Raw genomic sequence first — 21635 nt, 5'->3', positions numbered from 1 at the left:
TCTAACTGCTGTAGCAGGAGGTTTCTTACTTTCAATAAATCTCACTTTGCTCACTGTCCCTGTCTGCGTGGAGATTCTTCAACATGAGCCAGGAACTGAGATCACCCTAGTCATCCGGCAATGTGAACAAAATCCTGGGCAATGGACTGATGTCTTTTCTGCTGAAGAATCTATAGATAACACTCAGGCAGCCAAGGATGCAAGGCTTTCCCTGAACAGCTATGTGAGCAGCAGGTAATAGGCTCTTCAACACATGTTTGTGGGGATCACATATACTGCACACAGCCTCTGTAGGGATCAGTTTAGTTCCTGCACAGTAAGCTGGGGCTGAAGATAGTGATGGTGGGCCTCTTGGTGCTAATTTTCTGGCTTCATACATGCTTCTGCCTCGTTTATTTCAAAATGACATTCCTTTAGGATCCAAATCATTCACTCCTGAATTAGTGTTCATCTCCTTCAAGGGAGGAAAACTGAGAAATTCTTGGCTCTCTAGTTCCCCATTATGGTAAATACTCTGTGTTCTGCTTCCTCCAGGGTCCTTCTTCTTGAATTTTATTTTAAGAGCCTTTTGTTCTCTCAATTTAAAAAATTGATTCTTCCAAATCAAAAATGTTTCAAAATTCCTGTCTTTTAGGAGGACTCCAAAAGCCTATTTTGCATGTCAAACAGGAAGGCGGTTTATTTCTGGAAATACATGTTACCCACAATTCTATTCCTTCTCAAAGCAATGAATGAATGTTTCTGACCAATTTCCAATAGGGAAAAATGAGGATAACATTAATATTTCAAAATAATATCTCATTCCAAGGCAGCATAAAAAACAATAAAAAGGGAACCTGGGAGATCTGATTGAGGCTCTTATGTTATCTACTATATTGGATGAGCTTAAAAAAATCTTCTTCATGTCATCATCCCCTCATTGCAGATGTCATTTTTTAAAATTCAGGTAGAGCGTATGGTCACAGTTAGTGGGTTGGATTCAATTCCAGGACTTGTGACTTCAAATTTAATGTGTATAACATTACCCTGTAAAAGAAACTTAACAGGAATAATGCAACCTCAATTTACACATTTCAAAATTTGACTTCTTAATTGAAAATTCAGATGTACCACAGACTAAATACTAAGAGCTAACATTTATTACTAGCTTGGTGTTTATCAGACACCAATCTATGCACTTCATATGAGTTAACTCTTGTTTTCCTTACAACAGTCTTATGAGATGGGTATTAATATTAATTCCATTTGATGTGCAAGTCACCTGGGACTTAGAAAAGGTATTAAGTCTGTAGAGGCCATATTGTTGATAAAACACTTGTGCTTAAGCAAGAAGTCAGACCTGCACACCAAGTCTACTATATTTATATATTTTTAAAAGATTTATTTACTTATTGAAAAGCTGAGTTACAGAGAGGAAGAGGTAGAGAGAGGGAGCGAGGACTTCCATCTGCTGTTTCATTCCCCAGATGGCCGCAAAGGCCAGAGCTGGGCTGATCCAAAGCCACGAGCCTGGAGCTTCTTCCAAGTCTCCTACGTGAGTGCAAGGGCCCAAGGACTTGGGCCATCTTCTGCTGCTTTCCAGGTCATAGCAGAGAGCTGGATTGGAAATGGAACATCTGGAACTTGAACTAGCACCCAAATAGGATGCCAGCCCTGCAGGTGGTAGGTTTACCTGCTGTGCCACAGAACCAGCCTCCCAAGTCTACTATCTTAATGATTATTCTATACTGTTTATACAGCAAGAGAGATTCTAATATGTATCATCAGAGACTATGTATCACCAGATAACTAATTTCTCTTTCCTACTTCTATCTTCAGTCAAGAGTATTAGAAAGCAACTTTGTTATGTCACTGATTATGTGAGGATTTTAAAATTTTATTTATTGGGGCTGGCACTGTGGCATAGTAGGTTAAACCTCTGTCTGCAGTGCCAGTATCTATATGGGTGCTGGTTCAAGTCCTGGCTGCTCCACTTCCCGTCCACTCTCTGTTGATGGCCTGGAAAAGCAGTGGAAGATGACCCAAGTGCTTGGGCCCCTGCACCCATGTGGGAGACCAGGAAGAAGCACCTGGCTCCTGGCTTCAGACCAGTCCAGCTTTTGCCATTGTGGCCATTTGGGGAGTGAACCAGCAGATGGAAGTCCTCTCCCTCTCTGTCTCGCTCTCTCTCTGTCTGTGAATCTGCCTGTCAAATAAATGAATAAATCTTTCAAAATAATTTATTTACTTTACTGAAGACAGCCTGGGACTGGGACAGGTGGAAAATAGGAACCTCACACATGAGTGACAGAGACCAAATTTTTGAGATATCATCTGCCACCTTGCAAGACATGTATTAACAGGAATCTGGGATCAGGAGGGAAGAAAACCCAGGTACTTACAGGCTTTTGGATATCTCAAGTAACATCTTAACTACTAGGCCAAATGCTCACCACATCGAGGTTTTATATGACCTACAACACCATCATTTTTATATGTTTTTACCATTTCACATCAACTCTTTATTATAACTAAATATCTATACTAATTCACCCAAAATCACCATGCATCATTAAAGAAAACTAACTTTTTGGAAAATGTTTATGGGCTATTTGTTGTAAAATGTTATTGTCCCAATAGTTAATTATAGTTAAACCAAAAATATCTTTGACAATATTTTTATATACCTTAAACCTTCCTTTGGCTAGCCCACAAGTGTATCTCACAATAAATAGTAACTCACTATGCAGAATGTTACCATTACAAAGCATAAGCTATAATCAACTTTACATGCAGAATCCATCCTTCTGTCTCTTCAGTAAACATTTCTGAGCACCTACAGTGATCCAAGTACCAGTGTTGCAATAGATATCGAGGATCAGATGCTATTAGTGGCAAAATAGATACTCTCCTGCCCTCAGGAAATGTAAAGCCCAGAATGGAAATAAGTAATAAATGAAAATAGATGAATACAAAAGTAAAACTGCTACACATGCATGCCCTAAAGAAAAAGTATGAGATATCTTGAGGACCTATAGCAGGGATTTAAATGAGGCAAGAGGTCTGAGAAAGTATTCCTTTACTCTGAATAGAGTAAGCACTTATACAGGGGATGGAGAGAGGCAGAAGGAAGAGGGAAAGGCACAGACAAAGGTTCTATGATAAGGAGCATGTGGGACACTGAATATAGGACAGCCTGGCTCCATATAAAAGCCTGACTGAATATAAAAGCAAGAGAAAGAGTGGTTCTGAAGCAGATTCAGAGACAGGGTCAAATCCTATAGGTGATGTAGTGTCTATCTTAGGATTAGTGAGAAGCTGATAAAGGTTTGGAAGATTGGGGCATAGCACAATCAAATTTATATATCTAAATATAATTCTTACCAGTGTGTATATAACAGAGTATATAATATTTGCAGGTTTGAAAAATTCAGATGGGGACTAACAACATAATTCAGGTGAGAACCAGTGGAAACTTAACTAGAGATATGGAAAATGAAACAGGGGTAGGAGTTAAGGGCATTGGCAGAGATGCCGAAGAGGTTTATAAGCAGGAATGCCAATAACACAGAAGACTTGACCGTTTCTAAAACATATAAAGTGATGTGTATTAGTCAGCTTTTTGTTACTATAATGAAATACTTGGGTCAGACTTGCATAAAGAAAAGAAGTTTGTTTTGACTAACAGTTCTGGAAGTTTGCAGTTCAGGACTGGGTGGGGCCCATTGGTTTGAAGTCTTGTGATGATGTCACTGCTGGTAGAGTCCCAAGGTGGCATAGAGTATCACAGAGAGCACGTGTGACTCTCTAGGTGTTTATGGTCTCTTACAAAGCCAACAGGATTCAGTCACGGAGGGCCACTTCAACAGCCTAATCCAATTGAATCACTTCCCAGAAATCCACCCAAAAAGACCATTGTTGGATTTAGTTTTCACATTCTCAGTAACTTAAGATTTTGAGAACATAATTTCTGAGCTCAAGGAAACAAACATTTAAACCATATCATGATATGTTAAAATGATGGTAAATAATGTTAAAATGTCAAAGAGCATGCAAGAAGGGCTAATCTCTAGGTTGAAGAGAAAGAGTGGTACACATAGCTCCATAACCATTTTTACTCTAAAGATATTTGCTGAACCTGAAAAACTTGAAATTCATTTTTCATACCCTTGCTGATTATGAACACACAAGGAAAAGCCCACAGTTTAATCTGCCCTACCTTGTCCCACTCACTTCCCAGAATATAAAAAAAGTACACATGTATTGACGGAGGAGGAACAAACAACTCCTAAGATATTATAAAACTAATATTGTTTTTCTCATTCAGATTTGTTAATATAGGTTTTCTGGGTGATCCAAGGTTCACCAAATTTAAATGAGGTAAAGTGGGTCCCAGACAGCTTAGGTCCTGTGGCATCTGATAGAGGCCAAGTAACTGAACTGTGGAGAGAATCATCTGATAGCAACAATATTTTGTGGATGTTCTCATATTTCTGCACATCCCAGGTTTTCTGGGCCAAGAGAACTGGTAAATGGGATGGTTGGCTAAGAGTTAAAAGATGATTATTTGCCTAAATCTGATGACTAGTGATCCTGAACATCTTTTCATGTCTGTTTGTCCATTTGTATTTCATCCTTCAAAAAATGCCTGTTCATATCCTTAGCCCATTTATAACTGATTGCTTGTTTTGTTGTTGTCGAGTTTCTTGAGCTCCTTGTGTATCTCTGGATATTAATCCTTTACCAGGTGTATAATTTGCAAATATTTTTCTCCCACTCTGTCGGTTGCCTCTTGGTTAAGTGTTTCTTTTGCTGTGCACCCAGTTAGAATTGCTATCATCCAAAAAATGCTGTAAAGGGTGTGGAAAAAGGTAGTCTGATACATACACTGTTGGTGTGAATGTAAACTAGCACAACCATTATGAAAGCAGGGTGGAGATACCTCAAAAATCTGAAAATAGACCAATCATGTGACTTGGGACACTCTACTCCTAGGAATTTACCCAAAGAAATGAAATCAGCATATGAAATAAATATCTGTAACCAGACCCCTCTCCTGTTGTATTTATTGAAGCACAACTTACTAAGATATGAAATCAACTCAGCTGCCCATCAACTGATGACTGGATAAAGAAATTATGCTATATATTCACAACAGATTTAGTCATATAAAAGAATGAAATCCTGTCTTTCACAATAAAATGGATGCAGTAAAGACCATTATGCTTAGTGAAATATGCCAGTCTCAAAAAGACAAATATCTTGTTTTCTGTGTGGTAACTGATATGCAGAGTACAAAGAAAAGTAATGTATATGAGCAAAATTGACACTTTAAGATTTGATTATTGTTTATAGCCCTTGTCAACACTCTTGAAGAACAGTGGTTATTCTACTAAGTACTTGTTGAATTATTTATTTACTGGAGGGTTAAGTTTGTTACTGTAAAGTAAATTGAAAGTATGTCATGATACAAATTAAGAGAAAAATAAGAAGGAAGAGAGAGGAAGGGGAGAGAGGGTAGAAAGTATCATGATGCTCTTAAAACTGTACATATGAAATACATTAAATTTGTTCCCTTTATATAAATTTTAAAAAATAAAAAAATTATTGAAGACCAGTTAAAGGATTTTTGGATGCTGATTAAAGGATAGTTGAATACTTGGTAGAGAATGGTTGAATTTTAGTTTAAGGATGATTAAATATTAATTAAAGAATGGTAGAATCCAAAACATTTCTGGGAAGTGATGGGTAGGGTTTAGTTTTGCAGAAGTTTAGCAGCTTATTTTCCCAGAAGGCACTTGCTTACATTGCAGGGAGGTAAAAGTGTGAGAGCCTTCCCTTCATCCTGTTTAAGCTCCAAGTATCATTATTTCATAGTTCGCCTCCTACATACATCCCCACTGCATGCAAAGGTGAATATTTAACCCTCCCTGTATCACCATGTTGAGAACTAGGCCATGGGGAATGGGTGCCTGCTGAGATGTTTCTGTGGATAAAAATTGATCACTTTTCTGAGGCAGAGGTTCCCATCTGCCCATAATAAGAATACATATGTGACATAGAAATATATATATAACATAGGAATGTATTTTATGTAGGAATATAATTTATGTATATAAAACCTTAAGTTCAGGCCTCAAATGTTTCCTACAAATAAATTTCTAGTAAATTAAGTTCAGATATCACTTCGATTTCTTTACGAATGGTTCAAGGCAGGCATAATAAAAGACAGAGGAAAACTCATATTCACAAAGATTTCTGATGTTTAAATTACAAATACAGACTATAAAATACTAATTTCTAATTGATTTAAACAATAAGAGATAAAATTGAAATATTGTTGACAGAAAATAAACTTGAAATTATATAAAAGCAGATTTATAGTCAGAAAATGAACTTCTAAAAATTAAAAGGGCTAGCACTGTGACTCAGTAGTATAGGTCTCCACCTGTGGTGCTGGCATCCCATATGGATGCTGGTTCGAGTCCTGGTTGCCTCTCTTCCCATCCAGCTCTCTGCTATGGCTTGGGAAAAAATAGTAGAGGATGGCCTGAGTACTTGGGTCCCAGCTTCCACATGGGAGACTCGAAGGAAACTCCTGGCTCCTGGTTTCGGATTGGCCCAGCTCCAGTCGTTAAAGATATTTGGGGAGTGAACCAGCGGATGGAGGACCTTTCTTTCTGTCTCTCCCTCTCTCTGTCTGTAACTCTACCTCTCAAATAAATAAAATCTTTTTAAAAAACAAACATTAGAAATATAATAATTAAGATTAAAATTTTATGGTAGATTAAACTCAACCATAAAGAGACTTATGACTTAGAATAGGTCAAAATAAGCTATCTAGAGTGAGAAGCAGATTATCTAAGAGATAGAAAATTTAAAAAAAGAGACTAGGACATATGAAAGAGACTGAGATTATCTAACACATTAAAATTGAGATCCTGAAGTACTGAAAAGAGAAAATGAGAGGGAAAGCAATATTTGAGTGTAAAACAGATAAGAATTTTCAAGGGTTGATGAAAGAAATCAAACACAAATGCAAGAATTTTAGCAAATCCAAAGAAAGATAAGAAGGCTACAAATTGCCAAAATAAAAGAGAAGATTGTAAAAGTAGTCAGAGGCAAGCATTAAAGGAAGAACATTTAAAGTGCTAGTTTTCATTTCAACATTAATAGAAGCAAGAAAAAAAATAGAATAGTAATTGGAATGAGTTGAGAGGAAAACATTATCACAATAAAATCCTATATTCATCAAATATCTTTCATACACAATAGCACCAAAAGACATTTTCTCCAAACATTAAATCTAAGAGTCTGTCACAAGTGGGTCCCTACTACAGGAAATTCCATGAATTACACCACAAACCAGAGGAAATTAATCCTCAATTAATCAAAATTATTGAATTGGAGGGAGAAAGGGACAATTCTGTAATTATAGTGGAAGATTTCAACATAACTTCATTTTTAAAAATTAGACAAAAATTTTATAGTGTAATTAAATTTTGATGTATATAGAAACTCACATCTAATAACTGAAAAATACATTTTTTTTGAAGATAAAAGAATATCTGGGCTGGCGCCGCGGCTCACTAGGCTAATCCTCTGCCTGTGGCGCCGGCACTCCAGGTTCTAGTCCCAGTTGGGGCACCGGTTCTGTCCTGGTTGCTCCTCACCTGTCCAGCTCTCTGCTCTGGCCCCGGGAAGGCAGTGGAGAATGGCCCAAGTACTTGGGCCCTGCACCCACATGGGAGACCAGGAAGAAGCACCCAGCTCCTGGCTTCGGATCGGCATAGCGTGCTGGTTGTACCAGCCATTTGGGGGGTGAACCAATGGAAGGAAGACCTTTCTCTCTGCCTCTTTCTCTCACTGTCTAACTCTGCCTGTCAAAAAAATATATATAAAGAATATTCATAGAGCTGACTATCTAATAGACCATAAAGAAAGCTTAACCAAGTGTCAAAGATTGAAATCATACATGATATAACTTCTAATTTCAGTGCACTTAATCCAGAAACTAAAAATAACAAAACAAAGAAAAAAGAGGGAGTAACCTCTCATGTATGATATTGAGCAAATGGTCTTCCATATAATCTATGGGCCAAAGAACAAACTGCAATGAAGTGTAAAACATTTTAACTGAATAATCAGAAAAATACTACATATCAAAATATGTGGCATGCAGGTAAAGCTGTACTTTTAGAAAATTGATAGATTTTAATATTTATGTTATGAAGTTGAAAGGATATTGAGTCAAGCATCATATAAAAATGGAAAATATTGTAGCAAACAACAGAAATTAGCAATGTAGAGAATACACATACAATGGAGAGGACCAACAAAAGTAAAACTTGGGTCTTTAAAAGACTGACCAAAGGACAGATGTTGAGAGCAGTGGTTAAGACACCTCTTGGAATGCCCATATTCCATATTGGAGTGCCTGGCTCAAATCTTGCTTCTTCTGCTTCCTATCCAGCCTCATGCTAATGTGTATTATTAGAGGCAGCAAATGATGGCTCAGTATTAGGGTGCCTGCCAAATGTGGGAGATGTGGATGGAGTTAGGGGTTCCTGACTTCAGCTTGGCCCAGTCATGGTTGTTGTATGCAACTAGGGAGTCACAAGATCTTCTATAACTCAGAAACAAATAGGCAAACAACTTAGAAAAATATATTATTTGCAATAGTATATTAAGAATGTAGTTATAGGGCCGGTGCTGTTACGCAACAGGTTAACACCCTGGTCTAAAGTGCCAGCATCCCATATGGGTGCCAGTTCTAGTCTCGGCTGCTCCTCTTCCGATCCAGCTCTCTGCTATGGCCTGGGAAAGCAGTAGAGGATGGCCCAAGTCCTTGGGCCCCTACACCCACGAGGGTGTCCCAGAGGAAGCTCCTGGCTCCTGCAGTCGGATCAGCACAGTTCCAGCTGTTGCGGCTAATTGGGGAGTGAACCATTGGATGAAAGACTTCTCTCTCTCTCTCTCTCTGCCTCTCTCTATGTAACTCTGACTTTCAAATAAATAAATAAATATTTTTAAAAAAGAATGTAGTTATAAATCTAACCAAGAATGCAAGAACTTCTTTTAGGAAATTAAAATATTTGTGAGATATCAAAGAGCATATCAATAAATATATAAATAAAGTTAATAGCTCAGCTATGTAAAGTCACTAACTTTCCAGCAGATCTTTTGTCCTACAAATTTAATGTAATCCAAATAAAAATCTTAATATATTTGTGTTTATGTATGTGAGTATCTGTGTTTGTAACCCAGTAAGTTGACACTAAAATATAAACAGCAATGAAAGACAAGATGCTCTTGATGAGAACTTCAAGTCAGACATTCCTGATCAAATAGACATAAAAGCTGGTTTTTGGAAAAACACATAGGCTAAGTGAATTGAATACAAAACTGATATTTAAGGGGCTGCCATTGTGGTGTAGTGGATAAAGCTGCCGTCTGCAATGGCTGCATCCCATGTGGATGCTGCTCCACCTCTGATACAGCTCCTTGCTAATACAGCTGAGAAAGCAAAAGAGGATGTCCCAAGTCCATGGCTCCCTGCAACTACATGGAAGACTCAGGTGAAGCTCCTGGCTCCTGATTTTGGCCTGGCCTACCCCTGGCTGTTGTGAACAACCGAAGAGTGAACCAGCAGATAGAAGATCTCTCTCTCTCTCTCTCTCTCTCTCTCTCTCTGCCTTTCTGTATCTCTCTGTCTCTCTCTGTAACTCTCCCAAACAAATAAATAAATCTTACAAACACACTTCTCTTTATCAAAATACACTCCAAAATGTGAAAAAATAACCTTTCAATTGAAAGAAAACTTCAATTGCTAGTCATAAAATTAATAAGGCTTGTTTTTCTTTAAATATACAAAAAACCTCTATGCATAAATAAAGATGGGTAAATCAATAGAAAAATGGATAGAAGACCTGAGCAAGCACTTCCAAAAAAGTAGTAGTGAAATAGTCTATATGTATGTGAAAAGATGTTCCCAAGACAAGAAAGTAAGTAAAATAAAACCACAAACTACCAACTAGCCATTCACAAATTTGGGAAATACTGAAGAAACACACACACACACACACACACACACACACACACCCCAAAAAGCCCAAGATATCAAGTGGGAAAGAAAAGGAGCAACAGGAACTTTCCTGTCCTGATGATGAAAGTCTTCTTTATTCTGTCACTTTGGAAAACCATTTGTAATAACCCAGTACAATTGGAAATGTGTATTTTGTACTGTCTAGTCATTTGTCTCCTTAATGTATGTCTCAGAAAAAAATTTTACATTAGCACAGAGACATGTGCTTCTGGCTGTGCACAACTGCACAATAAGAATAACAAAACCAGAAGCAATCTAAATATTTATAAACTGGATAAATCCATTGTAATATAATAATATAATAGATCACTAAAAAATTAAAATGGGAAAACTATGTACCATTTTGTTCAGATGGGGTTTGGGTAAGTGGCACAATATCCTGTGGTTTAAATGCATAACCAGTATGTAAGCATAGCAGATACTGACTAGGGTTAAAACAGTAAGTACAACAGGCGGAACCTCTATTAGCATATTGTTTGGAATCATAATGTCTTTTCTTTCCTAAAACGCACATGGTCCCTCCAGTCCAGATTTGCAAGCTTTTTGATTGCATCCCTTAACCTGTTACCTGCTGTTCCTCCCGTCCTTGCAGGTGATCAAGTGATGCTCCAAATCTGTTGTTCCTTGCACCCTTGCGGTACTGCTGTTACCACACTGGCCAGAATGCTGAACTCACTACTCTCATGTGGGCAGCCTCTCACTGGAGCTTTTCTTCACCCTGGAAGACACAAAGCATAACTGCTTCTCCCTTTCACTCCTCCTGTATTTTATTCTTTTGGAGCTAAAAAAGGAAATTGCAGGAAGCTAAGGTTTCTCCCCTAACCACGTGACAAGGTGGGATTCTCTTTATTTCCCACATTTCTGGAATCAAACTCTCTTAATGCTGTCACTGGCCATGCATATACCATGCAGCTAATGAAATTCAAATAGCAGAGCCTTCTGACGTACACAGGTTTCTTCAGGGGCTTAGAAGGGGCCCTGGCAAAATGTTCACATGGTCAGAATGAAGGTATGTTAACAAGAATGTGTTAGGGGGCCCGGTGCTGTGGCGCAGCAGGTTAAAGCCTTAGCCTGAAGTGCCGGCATCCCATCTGGGCGCTGGTTCTAGTCCCGGCTGCTCTTCTTCCATCCCAGCTCTCTGCTGTGGCCTGGGAAAGCAGTAGAAGATGGTCCAAGTCCTTGGGCCCCTGCACCTGTGTGGGATACCCAGAAGAAACTCCTGGCTCCTGCCTTCAGATCAGCGCAGCTCTGGCCGTTGTGGCCGGTTGGGGAGTGAACCAGCAGATGGAAGACCTCTCTCTGTCTCTACCTCTCTCTGTAACTCTGTCTTTCAAATAAACAAAATAAGTCTTAAAAAAAAAAGCATGTGTTAGGACCACTGATTGCCTTCACTTTAATTTCTTTAAATCATTAGCTTCTGATGAGTGACATTAGAATGCCCAAAAGCAGGGCTGATGTTGTTAAATATGGGTTAAATTACAGCCTACAACACCGGCATACAATTTGGGCACCAATTTATTTCCTGGCTACTCCACTTCTGATCCAGCTTTTTGCTAATTCGTCTGGGAAAGCAGCAGAAGATGGCCCAAGTCCTTGAGCCTCTGTGACCCATGTCAGTGACCCAGATGGAGTAATAGATTCCTGGCTTAGACGCGGCCTAGTCCTTACATAAATACAGCCATTTGGGAAGCGAACCACAGATGGAAGATCTCTCTCTCTCCCTCCCTCCCTCTCTCTCTGTAACTCTTGCCTTTTAAATAAAGAAATAATCTTTAAAAAATGACCAAAAGCACTTTTGATATTTGGTTAAGGGAAAATTGAGCTGGGAATACATTCATAATCAGAGTTAGTGGAATATATTTATCCACCAATGACATTCTTGATAGCTATCAATGCAGATAATTATACTTGCTATTGCTATAAATAATTATATTATGTATTTATATATAGATACATACACACAAAAATAAAGCTAGAGATGGAGAGAAAGCAGAGTGTCAGATTTTATAGTCTTAAAGTCAATTCTAGATAAAGTTAAACTGCAGAAATATTCTAATTGACCACTCTGCTGATTAATCCAGTACCAAAAAAAAGGTGAAGGAACAGAGTTTACATTATTATTATTTAAATGTATACTACTATGTGAAGCACAAAATCTATGTAAACACTGGCAGAGAAATAATGGTGAAATTTATGGAAGCAGAAGCTTGTCTACAGAAAATTCTTGCAAACAGTCAATATATGAAGAAATTGGATAGAAATTTGTCTAAATTTACCAACAATCCTAAAAGTTTGTATGACGAATGTTCAAATGAAAAGTTTTGGCAAAATATCAACAAATTTTTCTATTAAACAGCCTGGAAGTTTGTGACAAGAATTATCAATCTATTCTCCCTATAAAAATCATATTACATAATCATTGTCATTGGAAGGGATAATAAAAGAAGAAATGAAAATATGTCAAAAATTATGAAGATATAACTGATCATTGAAAATAGTATTATTCTTATTCTAGGAAAGATTTATAAGCTTTTAAAAAAAGATTTATTTTATGTATTTTACATAGGTAGGGGTAGTGGGGGACAAAGAGAGAGATCTTTCATCTGCTGGTTCATTCCCCAAAATGTCCACAATAGCCAGGGCTGGCCCAGGCTGAAGCTAGGAACCAGGAGCTTCATCTGGGTCTCCCACATGGATGCAGGGGCCCACGGACTTGGGCCATCCTCTGCTGCTTTCCCAGGTGCATCAGCAGGGAACTGGATTAGAAGTGGAGCAAGTGGGACTCAAACTGGCACCTATATGGGATGCAGACATTGCAGATGGTGGCTTAAACCATTATGCCACAGCACCAGCCCTACAAGCTTTTGCAAATGGGTAATTTATTTTTACATTTTCTCATGTAAATAAATATTTATTTCCCTACATAATTTTATATTTCTAATCTTTCATTTTGTTTAACCTGAGGTACCCACAAAATGTATAAGCTCCAGGCTCCATAAAACCTGACTCTGCCCTTACCTGTGTCATATTTCCCAAGAGGGGCCATGCAGATGTTGGCCTTCAATGGAGTCATCATTCTGAAAGGCATATTTAGGATCCCTCTTTTGGAGACCTTGCCACATAAATGTGATCATAATAAAATGAGCCTCACCCATGGAATTTCAATCCTCTGAGTGATGGCTTGGTGTACATCTCCTTCTAACTCCGTTCTCACTTGAGCATTTCTCACTTCTTCTCATTCTCCGTGATCACTGCCACTAGGCAACATTGATTCAGTGCATCTGGCACTCCTCACTCTAGTTTTCCTTTTCCAAGAGATTTCATGCTTCATTCCCAGCCTTTGCTGCAAGCTTTTACCTCCAAAGACCCCACACTGTGGTTAAACACACTTTTAAAATTAAACTCCTAAAGAATCATCCAGGAAACACTTCTTGCATGTTCCAAAACCTTTCCTTCACCTGGCATTCTTGCCTGTTGGCTGGCGTCTCCCCTGAGGCACCTTCAATTCTTGCTGTGACTCCAAAGCACAGAAGTTCAGAAAAATCCCACTTTCCCACTGGTTTCCCCAAGGAAGAGAAGCAAAACCCCTTCCATCAACATTCGTCATGGAGATTTGAAGTCTGGAGCTGAGTAAGCAATGTTCTCTCCAGTCTCGATTTGACCTGACCTTTGGAGTCTTAAGAAGAGAAAAAAATATATAGCTTAATTATTTTACCTAAATCATAGTCTGGTTTAAATGATTTCTTGTGAGCAAAAAGAACACTTAACCACCATTCTCTACATTGTTATTTAGGAAAATTGTGCTCTTGCATTCCAAATAACTGGCTTTCTAAATGATTGTTGGGACACAATTTGTTGAAGCCGTAAGTAAACAGACTATTTCTTTTCAGCTTGTGAAGCTGAAACTCCTTTTTGTACCTCCTGTAATTGGAGCTTGTTGCTGGGTGAGCCATCACGTATCTATCACCTAGGTGTCACTATGGCTAATTATTAAAATGAATCCAAGGACTTGGTATTTGCCAACCTATGCCACCTTTAGTTTTCTTCAAACGTGCCAAGTGGCACTTTACAAGATTCACTTAATTTCCCCCAGAAGGTTCAGAAACTGCAAGAATTCTCATTCCCTCTTGGCTGCTACTGCTCCCTGTTGCTTTCTGTTTAGTCTTCATCTGAGACATAGTGACATAGTGACATAGTGCTGTAGCTGAAAGGAAGGGAAGGACTGGCCTGGAGCAGGTGTCACAAAAGACAGACAGCAGAGTCCCCTTGGTGTTGCCTGTGTCTCCATTCAAGTTGTTGAGAGCTGCCTTGAGCCCCTTCAGTTCCTCATGATCCATTTTATTCCTTAAGATTTATTTATTTATTTGAAAGCCAGAGTTACATAGAAGTCTTCCATCCACTGGTTCACTTTCCAAAAGGCCACAGAAGCCCAGATTGGGCCAAGCTGAAGCCAGGAGTTTGGAACTCCATCCAGGTCTCCCATTTGAGTGGCCCAAGTATTTGGGCTGCCTTCAGCTGCTTTCCCAGACTGTTAGCAGGGAGCTGGATCAGAAGTGGAGCAGTCAGGACTTGAACCAGTGCCCATATGGGATGTTGGTGTTGCAGGCAGAGGCTTAGTTTGTTGTGCCACAATGCCAGTCCCAATCCATTGTTTTTAATTCAAGGATGCAGAACTCAGCTCCATGATAATGCTTAAGTCAGTGCTATTCAACCCATGATCTACAGTCCGGTGTTGGTCTAAAGGCTGTTGCCAGTATTTAATAAATAAATATAGAAATTGAGAGAAGGCATTTATTTTTTAACTTTTATTTAATAAATATAAATTTCCAAAGTACAGTTTATGGATTACAATGGCTTTTCCCCCCTATAACTTCCCTCCCACCCACAACCTCCCCCCCACTCCCTCTCCCATTCCATTCGCATCAAGATTCATTTTCAATTGAGAGAAGGTATTTAAAAGCATTTATAGTCAGCTAACAATGCTGGGACATCCAAGCACAAAATCACTGAATTGGTTTTGTTTAAACAGGGCACACCCAGGTTGGGTGTTAATCTAACTCACCTCGTAATTTATACTTGATGTAAGCAGCATACTGGTCACTCACAGTAAGGTCTTATATTGGCCTGTAAAAGATCAGAAGTAAAAAATGGGAGTTTGAAGGGATGGGCATTTGAATCAGAGATTAAACTGGTGATTGGGATGTCAACATTCCATATCAGAGCTCCTGGGTTCAAATCCCAGTTCTGCTCCCAATTCCAGCTTCCTGCTAGTGCACACCCTGGGAGGCAACAGGTGAGGGCTCAAGTACCTGGGTCCATCCATGTGGGAGACCTGGATTGGATTCTCATCCAGTTCCATCATTTGCAGGCATTTAGGGAGTGAACCAGCAGATAGGAGCTCACTTTCTATCTCTCCATCTTTGCCTCAAATAAATAAATATTGAGTCTTAAAAAAAAATCTATAATATGAAAGGCACGAACTTGTGTTAACAAATAAAATTTAAAAAAAAAAACCTTCAAAAACATGTTTTAAAAGCTAGTTCTTCATGATAGATGGCTTTAGAAGCTTCAGTTTAGGCCATTGAAAATAGGCTGAGAGGCAGAGAAAGTTTAATGAAAACAAGTCGGAAAGATCCCAGCCTGGATGACATCCACTGTAAACCGTGTCTTTGGAGCCAGCATTGCACCTTCCTTGTATCTAGCAGAGCAGAAATAACTTGTCCTGTGAACACTGATGTCCAAAAGAAAAGCCACACAGGGACATCTAGTGGCAATGGGAAATCGCTGACCTGCTCCAAGGGAGTTCGAGAATTTCCAAACCACCGGATACTTGAGTGCTTTAGGTTCACTTCCTGAACTTTCCTCACACCCTGGCAACTTAGTCTCCGCATTTGAAGGCAAGCAGGAATCAGAGAGAAATGAAACAGTCTGGCGTGCTGGCCAAGGAAACTCATACCAACACGCTCCTGTAAAAGCTCAATGAAACCACAAGTGAAGGCAGAGCAGGCAAGAGTGCTGAAGGGGTCCAGATAGGAGACCCTCATTTTATGAGCAATTACTTCAATACTCTCTTTCTAGTTGGCTGTAAAACAAGCCTGACCCTTGAGAGGCAAAAAGATGCAGAGCTCCCGAAGAAACAGTACCCATTAAAAATAGCCCTCCAAACTCGTTGATCTATCAATTAGTATGAGCAGTACACTTAATGAGGGCTGCTCGTGAGCTTCACAGTAACACACGAAAGCCGAATCAAAGCCGGCTATGCAGCTTGATAAAAACAAAGCTCTTGGAAAAGAGGCAGGCTTCTCTTGGATTTTGAAGGCAGGACTGAAACTGAAACAGATACAGTTGCATAGGATTTTCATTGTCTGAACCTGTTTCATAGGCAGACAGATGTGCAAATAAATTAAGTCCAAATTAGCTAGTAAAAATTATATTGTGTTTTATTTGAGAAAAATGTTAAAATTCTCTAACCACTCATTTTTGCTATTTTTATGTGCAGCAAGCAAGGTCAACTATTATATAGCACAATTTATGCACCCAAGTAGTTTTTCTTTTCTTCTTTGCTTATTTATTTATTTTAAAGGAAAAGAGAGACAACAGAGATCTTCCATCCACTGGTTCCCTCCCTAAATAACCACAACAACCAGGGCTGGACCAAGTCAAAGCCAGGAGACTGAAACTCAATCTTAGTCTCCCATCTGGGAAACAGAGACCCAAGTACATAAGCCATCATCTGCTACTTTCAAGGATGTATATTAGCAGGAAGTTGCAGTCAGAGGTGGAGCTGAGCCTTGAACCCAGGCACTCTGATATGGAATGTGGGTGTCACATGCATTATCATATCCACTGTATAGAACTCAAAACACCATTAAAGTACTTTTTAAGAAATTATCTAATTGATGTAATCTCAAAGTTCTCCCTTTAGCCCTCCAATCTTCCTCTAGATACTGACATTTAAAAATTCTTAAACTTATTCATTATTAAATTTCCTCTTGATTACAATAGTTTACTGCAGTCAAATTCACATTGAAGTTCAAATTCTATATTAGAACAATTTCTCTTTTCAGGGTTCTCCTGTCGCTCCCCGTCTTCGTGGAGGAACGACACAGGACCCTGCACTGTTCTTTTGTCTGCTCGGCCCTCCCCGGGTTTGCTGCTGGTTCTTCCCGGGTTGGCTACTGTCCCTTCCACCTCCGTGGAAGGGTGGTTCCCCCTGGCCACTTTCCCCACTTCCGCAGGGGAGCGGCACACCGCCGGCCGGCTCTCTCGGGGGCTGCACAGGTGTTCCCCTTAGATGTTCCTCGTGCATGTTGTCTCTCTCCTCCTTTATAGTCCTCTTCCACCAATCCCAACTCTGCTACCCACACGCTGAGTATGCTGCTCTCCTCCAATCAGGAGCAGGTCCTGCTGTTTATTGGTTGAACTGGAGGCAGCTGTGTAGAAGCTGTTTCCTCCTCTCCCAGCGCCATATTGTGGGAGAGCAGATGCATAGAATAAGTCTTAATTCCAGTAACTTAGTCTAGTCCGGGTTGCTCCCCACATTCTCCTCCTTCCTGTAATGAAATTTGGGCACAGGAGAAAGTTTGTGCTAGAGAGGTGGTCTTTATGCTCATGTTCATCAAGTTTATCTCAAAATGTTTGTGGATAAATTGAATCAAAAGATATGTTTATGGGGCTGGCACTGTGGTACAGTGGGCTACGACCCCGCCTGCGGAGCCAGCATCCCATATGGGTGCTGGTTCATGTTGCAGCTGCTCCTCTTCCCATCCAGCTCTCTATGACCTAGGAAAGCAGTAGAAGATGGCCCAAATGCTTGGGCCCCTGCACCCATGTGGAAGACCTGGAAGAAACTCTTGGCTCCTGGCTTTGGATATAGCCATTCCATCAGCAGATGGAAGAACTTCCTCTCTGTCTGACCCTCTCTCTGTCTGTAACTCTGCCCCTCAAATAAATAAATAAAATCTCTTTAAAAAAGAAAAGGTAAGTTTATTTAGGTGCAAAAATTTTGAAATCCATGGTAGCTTTTTGCAACATACACATTTCTCATGAACTTTTTTAAAGATTCCCCTCATATTTCTTCTCTGGTTTCTGTTTCTCTGAGCTGTCACTAACTCTGCTGGTCTTGGGCATCAGACTCTGCCCTACTAAATCCACTCTAACAAGACCACAGTGGTGAAATCCATGGTCTACCCTCTTAGTATATTGAGTGTCTGGTGTTATCTACCCTTTCCCTTTCCCACTCAACATTTCTTCCTTCTTTGGCTTCTACTTCTGATGTCCACTCTTCCTAAGCTTCTGCTGCAACCCTCACTGTGGTCATCCTTTAGCCAACAGCAATCACTAGCATCCCACCATGAGTATGTCAGAACTTCAAAAAACCATCTATGAAGGTTTTATCTCTGGACCTTGTCTTTCCAAACCATGTGACACTGAAATGACTATTCCTTCCACCATCTCATACTGCACTTGAGTACTCTGTGAGGTGGACTACTCCCAGTGTTTGCTACTGGGAACAAGCTGTAGAAGTTCCTGAGGACTGTCACAACGAATAACCACTAGCTTAAAACAGACTGATTCTGTTTAGAAAGTCAAAATCTGGAAGTCAGCTTGATAGCGGTTGGTTCTCTTTGGAAGCTCTGAAGGTGAAAGTGTTCCATATCACTCTCCTGCCTTCTGGCTGCCTGTGGCAGCATTTTTTGGTTTCAGTCTGAACAAATCCTCTCTCAGCCTTGGTCTTCACATAACTTTGTGTCTCTGGGTCTGTATCTCGTCCTCTTCTTTTATAGAGATTTATCATTGGATTTAGAATCCATGCTAACCCAGAATACTCTTACGGGCAGATCTTTAATTCAATCACATCTACTCAAACCCTTCTTCCACACAAGGTCACATTTATAGGTTCCAGGGGTTAGAGCTTGTATACAACTTGGAGCAGGGGGACAATATTAAATCAGTTACATGAGACACAACCTCACTAGGGTCCCTGTCTTTTCACAGGGACAAAACATCCCAACCCTAGCTTCATTTTCTTTGAAGCCCCTCATCTTTGCATCAGAGGAGTTTTTTCTTCCTGTAATTTTTCAATGAGGAATTTACCTATGTCATACCTGCATTAGTTCTTGCTTGTAGGTTTCTTTATTCTACAAGGACCTACTCCTCTTTTCCTTGGATAATAAGATGTTAGGGCACAGCTCTAATGGCAAAAGAAAAAACAAAATGAAATAAAAACATTTGTGGTTTAAGGGGATGATTATATCAATTGTGAATATATTTCAAAAATACAATTTCTATTTTACATGTACATGCACAGAGTATGCTATATTGTGATATTGTCTCCACATTTCAACATATTACACAAATTTTTAAAAGATATATTTAATTATTTGAAAGGTAGAGTGAGAGGGAGAATAAGAACTAGAGCTCCTTCTTTTGCTGTTTCACTCCCCAAATGATTGCAAAACAAGGGCTGGGCCAGGCCAAATCCAGGAGCCAGGAGCTCCATGCAGGTCTCTCACATGGGTCGCAGGGATGCAAGGACTTGGGCCATCTTCTGCTGTTTTCCCAGGCACATTAGCAGGGAGCTGGATCAGAAGTAGACCAGTCAAGACCCAAACCAGTGCTCAGATATGGGATGTGTGATGCAACGTTAGCCTCTTTAAAACAAATTTTAAGACAGAAACTCAGACTTGGCAAAAAAAGAAAAGAAAAGAAAAAAATTACTATGTATAAGAATGCCAAAGGGTGGGCATTGTGGGACAGCCAGTTAAGCTGCTGCTTGCGATTTCAGCATCTTATGTTGGAGCACTGATTCAAAACCCAGTTACTCTGTTTCTGGTCCAGCTTCCCACCACAACTAATGCACCTGAGAAGGCAGCAGAAGATGGCCCAAGAATTTGGGTCCCATCCAACCATGTGCAAGATCTGGGTGGAGCTCCTGGCCCTTTCCTTTAGCTTGGTTCAGAATCTTTGTTGATGCAGCCATTCAAAGGATCTCTCTCTCTCTCTCCTCTCTCTGTCTCTCTCTCCTCTCTCTGTCTCTTTCATCTTTCAAATAAATAAATAATCTTTTTTTTTTCAAAGCAAATACTAGAGCAAACATGTGGCCTATGGTTATGTCACTGATTGAGATGCCTACATCCTATATCAGCATGTCTGGATTCGAGTCCCAGTTCTAGCTCCTGACTCCAGCTTCCTGCTAATGCAGACCCTAGAAGACAGCAGTGATGGCTCAAGTAATTGTTTCTGCCACACACATGGGAGACATGGACTGAGTTCTTGGCTTCTGGCCCAGGTCTTTTGCAGACATTTGGGAAGTGAATCAGCAGATGGAAATTTTGTCCATCTGTCTCTTTCTCTCTCTCTCTCTCTCTCTCTCAAATCAATCAATCAATCAATCAATAAAGTTTTTAAAATGCTAGTCACAGGGGCCAGGACTGTGGCATAGTGGGCTGAGCCTCTGCCTCCAGCACTGGAATCCCATATGGGTGCCAGTTCAAGTCCCAGCTGATCTTCCTATCTGGCTCTCTAGCATGGCCTAAGAAAGCAGTGGAAGATGGCCCAAGTGCTTGGGCCCTTGTAACCATGTGGGAGACCTGGAAGAATTTCCTGGCTCATGGCTTCAGATGAGCCCAGCTACAGCCATTTGGGGAGTGAACCAGCAGATGGAAGCTCTTTCTCTCTGTCTCTCCCTTTCTCCATCTGTAACTCTGCCTGTCAAACAAATAAATAAAATCTGAAAAAAAAAAAAGTGCTAGTCACAAACATCAACCAAAAACAACTCAGCTTTATATAAAACCTTCTTCTATGGAGAAAAAACATTTAAGTCTTATTTCACCAGGCACCATCTAATTCATAGCTTTTGATGAGCTATAGTTCTAGGTCTTAGAAGAATTTTCTCACCTTTACCTTATTTTATTTATTTTATTTTATTTTATTTTATTTTATTTGACAGGCAGAGTGGACAGTGAGAGAGAGAGACAGAGAGAAAGGTCTTCCTTTTTGCTGTTGGTTCACCCTCCAATGGCCGTCGCGGCCGGCTGATCCAATGGCAGGAGCCAGGTACTTATCCTGGTCTCCTATGGGGTGCAGGGCCCAAGTACTTGGGCCATCCTCCACTGCACTCCCTGGCCACAGCAGAGAGCTGGCCTGGAAGAGGGGCAACCGGGACAGAATCCGGCGCCCCAACCGGGACTAGAACCCTGTGTGCCGGCGCCACAAGGTGGAGGATTAGCCTAGTGAGCCACGGCATCGGCCGTCCTTTACCTTATTTTTCTCTCTTTCCCTCTTTGTGTCACTCTGCCTTTTAAGTATAAATAAATAAATAAACTCTGAGTATCTTTCACTCAATGTCAACAATTAAGTCACAGGTAACTTTGCTTTCTTTATCCTGACACCCACTTGTCCTCCTCCGTCCCACCTGTGAATTCTGAAACTATCTCAGACATCACATCATCTTTATACAGTCCAGTGTCATTCCTAAAACAGAGACTCTTGTTATATAGTCAATACCATAATCCAAACCAGAAAACAATAAAATAATTCTTAATATTAA

General features: G+C 40.0%; 1 long non-coding RNA gene across 1 annotated transcript in view; it reads right to left on the bottom strand.

Moving 5' to 3' along the window:
- Window positions 1-21635, bottom strand: part of LOC103348973 (uncharacterized) — a 145806-nt gene that overhangs the window by 113198 nt on the left and 10973 nt on the right. The window contains exons 3-5 of the long non-coding RNA XR_011379008.1: window positions 19192-19277; window positions 15147-15208; window positions 10653-10802 (exon numbers count right to left, since the gene is read on the bottom strand). This is a non-coding gene — a long non-coding RNA (uncharacterized lncRNA). The remainder of the gene's footprint in view (window positions 1-10652; window positions 10803-15146; window positions 15209-19191; window positions 19278-21635) is intronic.

This window comes from Oryctolagus cuniculus, chromosome 9, assembly GCF_964237555.1.
Source record: "Oryctolagus cuniculus chromosome 9, mOryCun1.1, whole genome shotgun sequence".
NCBI lineage: Eukaryota > Metazoa > Chordata > Mammalia > Lagomorpha > Leporidae > Oryctolagus > Oryctolagus cuniculus.
The sequence above is the reverse complement of the archived record's forward strand: the minus strand, read 5'-3'. Positions and strand labels throughout refer to the sequence as shown.